This window comes from Octopus sinensis, linkage group LG3, assembly GCF_006345805.1.
Source record: "Octopus sinensis linkage group LG3, ASM634580v1, whole genome shotgun sequence".
In the NCBI taxonomy this organism is placed as follows: Eukaryota; Metazoa; Mollusca; class Cephalopoda; order Octopoda; family Octopodidae; genus Octopus; species Octopus sinensis.
Window position 1 is genome coordinate 109428125 of NC_042999.1, and position 7167 is coordinate 109435291.

Below are 7167 nucleotides of genomic sequence, written 5' to 3' on the forward strand. Positions count from 1 at the left end.
AAGTTATATATCCTTATGGAATTTTGTCAGTGAACAGGTTGCGGTCTCAAAGTGACGAAAATATTTTGACAAATTAAATTTAAATGTTGAAGTGAATCTAACGGTTTTTGTATGTTTCTTAAATGGCTTATAAACTCCTTCCACGCTGCAATTGTTTTCGTTCCAGCATACAATCTCAGATCAGGTCACTTGCTATGCAAGTGCATCTCTGTAAATCTATCTTTTTTTTTGTTTTTGATAATTTATTTTGAGTATTTTGCCTTTGCTACTGCTTTGTAATTTACTGGCCAATGATAAAGCTATAAAATTACAACACAAACAGTCCATCAGTTCTATCAATTACACTTAATCTGGTAGAATCTATAAAAGCTTAGGGAATTACACCTTTTTTCCTTGGAATAATCCTTGTTGGTTTTTAATATCCATTTTCCATGCATGCAATGAGGTAAACTTTTTACATTTCGATGCCCTTCCTGTCACTAACCCTTACTTCTTTCCAAACAAGGTAATATTTCCTCATGACTGGATATGCTTTCATGGAAGCCTGGAAATGAGGGACACTGTTTGCTTGATAGTGATGTTTATTTATAATTAATGCATGATTTAAAGACAAGGTGACACTAACATTAACTGCCTTATACTTCCACACACATATATACATATGTGTCCTAGAGCAAGACACCTTATTTCCTATTGCTCCAGTCCACTCAGCTGGCAAAGATGAATAATAACAGTATTTCAAAATGGCCAGCCAGGTCACACTCTGTATCACACTGAATCTCCCTGAGAATGACATTAAGGGTACACGTGTCTGTGGAGTGCTCAACTACATGCACGTTAATTTCACAAGCAAGCTCTTCCATTGATTGGATCAACTGAGCCTTCATCGTTGTAACCGACAGCGTGCCATTAAATATATATATATATATATATATGGCACTTTAAAAGCACCCACTACACTCTCGGAGTGGTTGGCATTAGGAAGGGCATCCAGTTGTAGAAACTCTGCCGGATCAGATTGGAGCCTGGCGCAGCCATCTGGTTCGCCAGTCCTCAGTCAAATCGTCCAACCCATGCTAGCATGGAAAGCAGACGTTAAATGATGATGATGATAATGATGATGATGTAGACATATACATACGAGGTCTGATCAACGGACTGTTGCCATAGTAACGAAGCTAAAGCATGCAGAGTGAGGTCACTTTACAGATTGACCTTGGACTCAGTTGTTCATGCACACTAAGTTCTAACATTCTAGCTCACTTCTGCTGTTTTACAGCAGTACTTGGAAGGAACATGTGTAGCATGTGATCATCGCATTGATCATGACAAAGCAAGTTGTCATGGCGATACCTGCTCAGAGGCCTACGCAAAGTTGCAGAAACTGTATGGAGAGGAGTGTATGAGTCACACACAAGAGTACAAGTGGTTCAGAGGTTTCCAAGATGGCCTAAAAATTGTTGATAATGACGAATGTTCTGGAAGACCTGCAACCAACAGAACTGAGAAAAACATTGCAGATGTGCATGCAGCTGTGAGGGGAAATCACCAAATCACTGTCAGTGAGTTATCAAATGATGTTCTGATTAGTTATGGTTCAGTTCAGTACATTATCACTGAAGATTTGAGTATGAGACGCATGTCTGCTAAGTTTGTGCCAAAACTGCTTTCAGTTGATCAAAAAGACACTCGGGTTTCAGTTGTACAAAATCTCCTTGATTGTGACGAGAACGAAAACTCTTTGAAAACTTTGCGTAGGTCTCTGAGCAGGTATTGCCAAGCTTTTGGCTGAATTTGATGCAGATTTTCTGCACAACTTTTGCTGTCATGATCAAGGCAAGGATCACACACTACACACATTACTGCCAAGCACTGCTGTAAACAGCGTAAGTGCACTAGAACATTAAAACTTCGTGCTCATGCACAGCAGAGTTCAAAGTCAATCTGTGTTAAGCAGCTTTACTCTGCATGCTTTAGCTTTGTTAGTATGGCAACAGTCCGGATACTTATTGATCAAACCATATATACATATATAGACAATGGGCTTCTTTTAGTTTCTTATTTCTTTACTGCTCACAAGGGGCCAAACAAGGACAGACAAAGGGATTAAGTCGATTACACCGACCCCAGTGCATAACTGGTACTTAATTTATCGACCCCGAAAGGATGAAAGGCAAAGTCGACCTCGGCGGGATTCGAACTCAGAACGTAACAGCAGACGAAATACCACTAAGCATTTCGCCTGGCGTGCTTATGATTCTGCCAGCTCACCGCCTTCAGTTAGTTTCTTTTAGTTTCTATTTACCAACTCTACTCACAAGGCTTTGGTCCACCTGTGGTCATAGCAGAGGACACTAGTCTGACATGCCATGCAGTGGGACTGAACCCAATGTCTGGTCCATATATCAAGGATGACCACTAATCTAAATTCTATTTGGGTGCTTGTCTTAATCTGTCATCCAGTTAAACACTGCCACTTGGTTTCAAGGTGACTTAGTGAAGTCCACTTTGTTACAAGCAACTGGTTCTATTAGTCTTACTAGTTGAGTTGCACTTTCTTCCTGTTTTCTTCGACAAGACTTTGGGGCCACTGCTTTTCCTCCTTTGAATAAGAAATGGGAAAAGAAAGCAAGGTAAACTAAATATGGATGTATATATAAAGATGGTATATGGAATTTGTCACTTTTTTTTCCCAAAGCATTGATAACTATTTGAAACCTCAGTGCTATCAACTCTCACTTACAAGCAGAGATGTATTGATACAATATCGCAAAGTTAATATGAAGAAAAATGTCTTGAAAGAAAAGTTCAAGGTGTTCTAAGAGTCAACTGTGACCTCGATCAATATGAAATAAAATATATACAATAGAATATATAAATAAATAAATAAAACCCAAGTGTCAGGCAGCATATTAGTAGATTTATTTTATGTAATTACAATAAATTTAGTTCTGTTCAATTAGAAATGAAAGAGGTTCTTCGAAACCATTCCAGTTTTGAATCACTATAAATTTTCAATCAAAGCAGATATTTTAATGGATTCTTTGGTTCTAAAAGATCATCATCATCATCATCATCACCATCATCATCATCATCTTCATCATCACCACCTACGTCATCCACATCATTGTTGATATTGGTATTATTGTCAATGTTGTTACTGTTGATATTATTATTATTATTATTATTATTATTATCATCATCATCACTACCATCACTATTATTATGCCTTTACAAGCTTGGTTATCTGTGAAATATTAAAAGTTCCTGTCAGGTAAGTTCACTTAAGGACACCTTTCATCAACATTTGAAACAGCGAGAACAATTCTTTGCTGCAGTTGAAGATTGGTTCCAGTGATATCAACTCCATTAGACTTTGGACACATTTGAAATTGTAATAGTTCTTACTTTCTCTTCCTTATATATATATATATATATATATATATACATACACATACATACACACATATATATATATATTTATATAAAAGTATCTGTGTATGTATATATATATACATATATATAAATAAATAAATAAGTATATGTGTGTGTGTTTAATGTATGTATATATATAAACACACACATACACATATGTACTGACAATAATCTGAAAGATTCATGCCAGAAGTTTAATGTGGTCTGTTAGAAATAAATATCCCTAAAATGGAAAGAAAGCAGGCATTAACTTTTTAAGTGGTCTCTTTGATAAAAAAAAAATAATGAAACAGTTCCAAGTAATAACTTTTTCAAGAACTTTTGCACATACATGCCCAAATTTTCTTACATACACTCAAATACTTGCATCTTGGAAGAACAGGTAATTCAAAGGCATGTAGGAGATAAATGCCATCTATGTACGTCAGCAAGTCAAACTTTCAGATTGAAAAGGGTGGAAGGTAGAATAACAAATAAATATTATGTATGAGTAATGGAAGCCATTTCTAAGAAAGTGTTGGAAGTTGATTCTGTTAGAAGGCAATATGTTGTTTCCTAGGCTCTAGAATTTTTCCCTTGGCCATGTGAATATCATTCGAGTAAGATCAAGTCAATCCATATTTTATCATGATTATTTGTTATTTTATGCATGTAAAATCAACTGCTTTGTTCAGGGAAATGAAGAGATACTTAAGAAGTAAAAATCTCTTGGAATTCAAGCTAAGAAAAATACAGAATATAAACTAACCAAAGAATATAATGGGGCATAACCAAAGTTTTTAGCCATAATTACATTAATAAATTAATTAAATAAATTAAGTTTTTTCTAAGTGCATGAGACAGTCATAAACATCTGTCATGTTTTATTATATAAGTTCACCCAGGACAAAGAGGAATGAACAGGATACTACCATTTTTGGTTAATTAAACCACCACTAGCAGTTGAATACCTTACATTTTATAGCAACTGTGAAATTGTATTTAAAATTACTGCTGTTGCACTTATAACTACATCAAACTGATTTGCACATTAGGTACATTTTTGGCTCTTAATTCTGATATATGAATGACATGCCAGTAGAGTATATTTTTTTAAACTAAAGATTACTATGGAGTAAACTCAAAAATTTTAGCTGTCACTGAATTTGTAAATTAATTAAATAAATTAATTAAATTTGCTTGATACATAAGACAGTTATAAACATCTGTCATGTTTTATCACACAACTACACAATGAATTTTCATCCACAATTAAATACCCTTGTCTGTAAATATACATTCTTTGACATACTAAATGGATATGAATGCAAAGAATCTGAGTAATTTTTTATGTTTCTTTACTGTTGCACATGCACATAAAATATAATAAAATATATCGGATGATATCTTTTTGCTTCTTGGGGTCACTTATTTTCCTTAGATTAAAAATTTTATAAAACCGCATGTAAATTATGATTATATGGTAATATAGTAAAATATTTGAATAGGTGGGTCTTATTCCTGGTAGAAGTTATGTGGATAACTAGATATTACCTGTAACCTTAAATATCCATGAGTTTCCAAAAATGTTCAAGTGTTCAAAACCCTTCTGATAACCTTTCCTGTGCTTAAAAGGCAAACTTTCTGTAGAAGCTTTACAGGACATTACATTCCAATCTCCTTCAACCATTTGTCAATATCTTTACTCACAGTTCCAATGCACCAATTATTACCGGCACAATCTTTAGTTTTCGTATTTCAAATGCTTGCAATTTCAAATTTTAAGGGATTGTATTTTTTGGTTTTTCATCTTTCTTTACAATCCTGGAATCAAATGGATCGCTTTGCAAGCTTTTCATTGTCTATTATTGTTATACCTGGTTTAATATTTTCTACCTTCTTATAAGTGTAAGTGCCTTAAGAGAATAATTGGGTATAAGAAGTATCTGATGTAGTATGCAGGAGAGAAGACTGCACTGGCAAAGCCATGTGATGTGTTTGGATGAGGTCAGCTGCATAAAGAAGTGCTGATCTATAATTGTGGAAGGAACTTGCGGACCCAGGGGAAAATGGGATGAGGTGGAAAAATGTGATCTTTGGATGGTGAGTCTCATGGAGATGATGACAAAAGACTGGGACTTCTGGCAAATTGCTGTACTTGAGAAGATGTGTCAAGCTAAGTGAAGTCATAACTTTGTGCAGGTGACGTGTGAATGGCACCCATGCTGGTGACACATAAAAGGTACCTGTGCCAATGACAAATCATGGGCACTTGGTACACACTGTGCAGTGGTTGGTGTTAGGAAGGGCATCTAGCTGTACAAACCAAGCCAAAACTGACTGGAGCCTGGTGCAGCTCTCGAGTTTAACATCTCCAGTCAAACTACCTAACCCATGCCAGCATAGAAAACAGATGTTAACTGATTATCATTATTATTATTATTGTTATTATTATTATTATTATTCAGTGAGGGAGTAGCACATGCCATCAAAGTGACACTGGGGTACAAATATACAAAGCCCAATATATCCGTCTGATAAGGGTTCATCAGGCACATGCATCACAACCATATGCGTGCAACATGGTGATAAACAGTGCGTGACCTTGCAGGTGGGGCCCAGTTAAAACTTTCTTCATGTTGAGTAGCCCATCCCACTCAAATGGTCCTTGAAAAAGGTTTGTTTAAGGATGATGAACACTACACCCATATTTCCAGAGGTGAATTATTCAAACTCCAAAGAATTCCTCTCAACACATGGCTATGATGCCCATGACCAGGGATGCACATATCGACAGCCACTAAGGTACATGCCCAACTGGTTAAGGTCAAGCAACTGACAAGCAAATCTGTGGTATTGAGCAGAATATTTGTTGTAGCCCATCTTTTATATCAAGACAAAACAATGTACAGCTGGATGCACTTCCTAATGCCGACCTTTCTGAGAGCGTAGTGGGTGCTTTTTACATGCTACCAGCACAGGAGCTGGTCAGGCAGCCCTGGCAATGATCACGTTTGGATAGTGCTGCTTTTTACGTGCCACCAGCATCCATTAAATGGTGATGAGTTATATGACCATGTCCTTTTATCAAATCATAAGCTATTTTGACTTCTCGAAATGTCAAACTGAATGGTATCGTAGCCAATACAAATATTTATAGAGATAAGCTATCACCATGAAATATACCAAGTGTGACGTCCACTTTCCCAAGTCTTTGTTTTTCTCTTACTAATTCAGTATGCCAATGTTTCATAATTTCATTAACCATTTTCTCCCTATTTTCTGCCACTTTAAATATGCTCATTATTTTACTTATCCAACTGTGAGATACCATGTCATATGCTTTTTAGTAATCCCTCCATGCTACATTCATTTGGACACTTTAAAAAAAATGTTGTCAGCCTTGTTCTAGTAATGTGAAGCTTGCAAAGTTTCAGAACTTTTGCAGTGGATGCTGAATTATTTCTGCCTTCAATTACCAAATATACACGGATTCTTTGATGATATTCCTATTCTCTGTATTTTTGATGTTATGTGTGATTGTAACAGCAATGTCTGTGGTTACCTTTTCTTATTCCTACATAATGTTTACTCACCATATTTTGGTTTTGTTTCCTGCAGATGACCTTAGTCTCCCAAGTAATTACTCTAGAGTTTGGGGTCTGATTGGTTGGGCATAAAGCTTGTTTCTGAAAGAGCAATGTGCCCCATCTTGTTTGGTGGGATATCATGTTATTATATGTTTCATATTGA

At 35.9% G+C, this 7167-nt stretch overlaps 1 long non-coding RNA gene across 1 annotated transcript; it reads right to left on the reverse strand.

The window, feature by feature from the left end:
- Positions 1-1811: 1811 nt before the first annotated feature.
- Positions 1812-6334, reverse strand: LOC118762782. Its single transcript, XR_004998532.1, has 4 exons — positions 6191-6334; positions 5785-5786; positions 1911-1916; positions 1812-1822 (listed from the first exon to the last, which is right to left on the reverse strand). It is a non-coding gene; the product is annotated as an uncharacterized LOC118762782 (long non-coding RNA).
- Between the last annotated feature and the right edge of the window lie 833 nt (positions 6335-7167).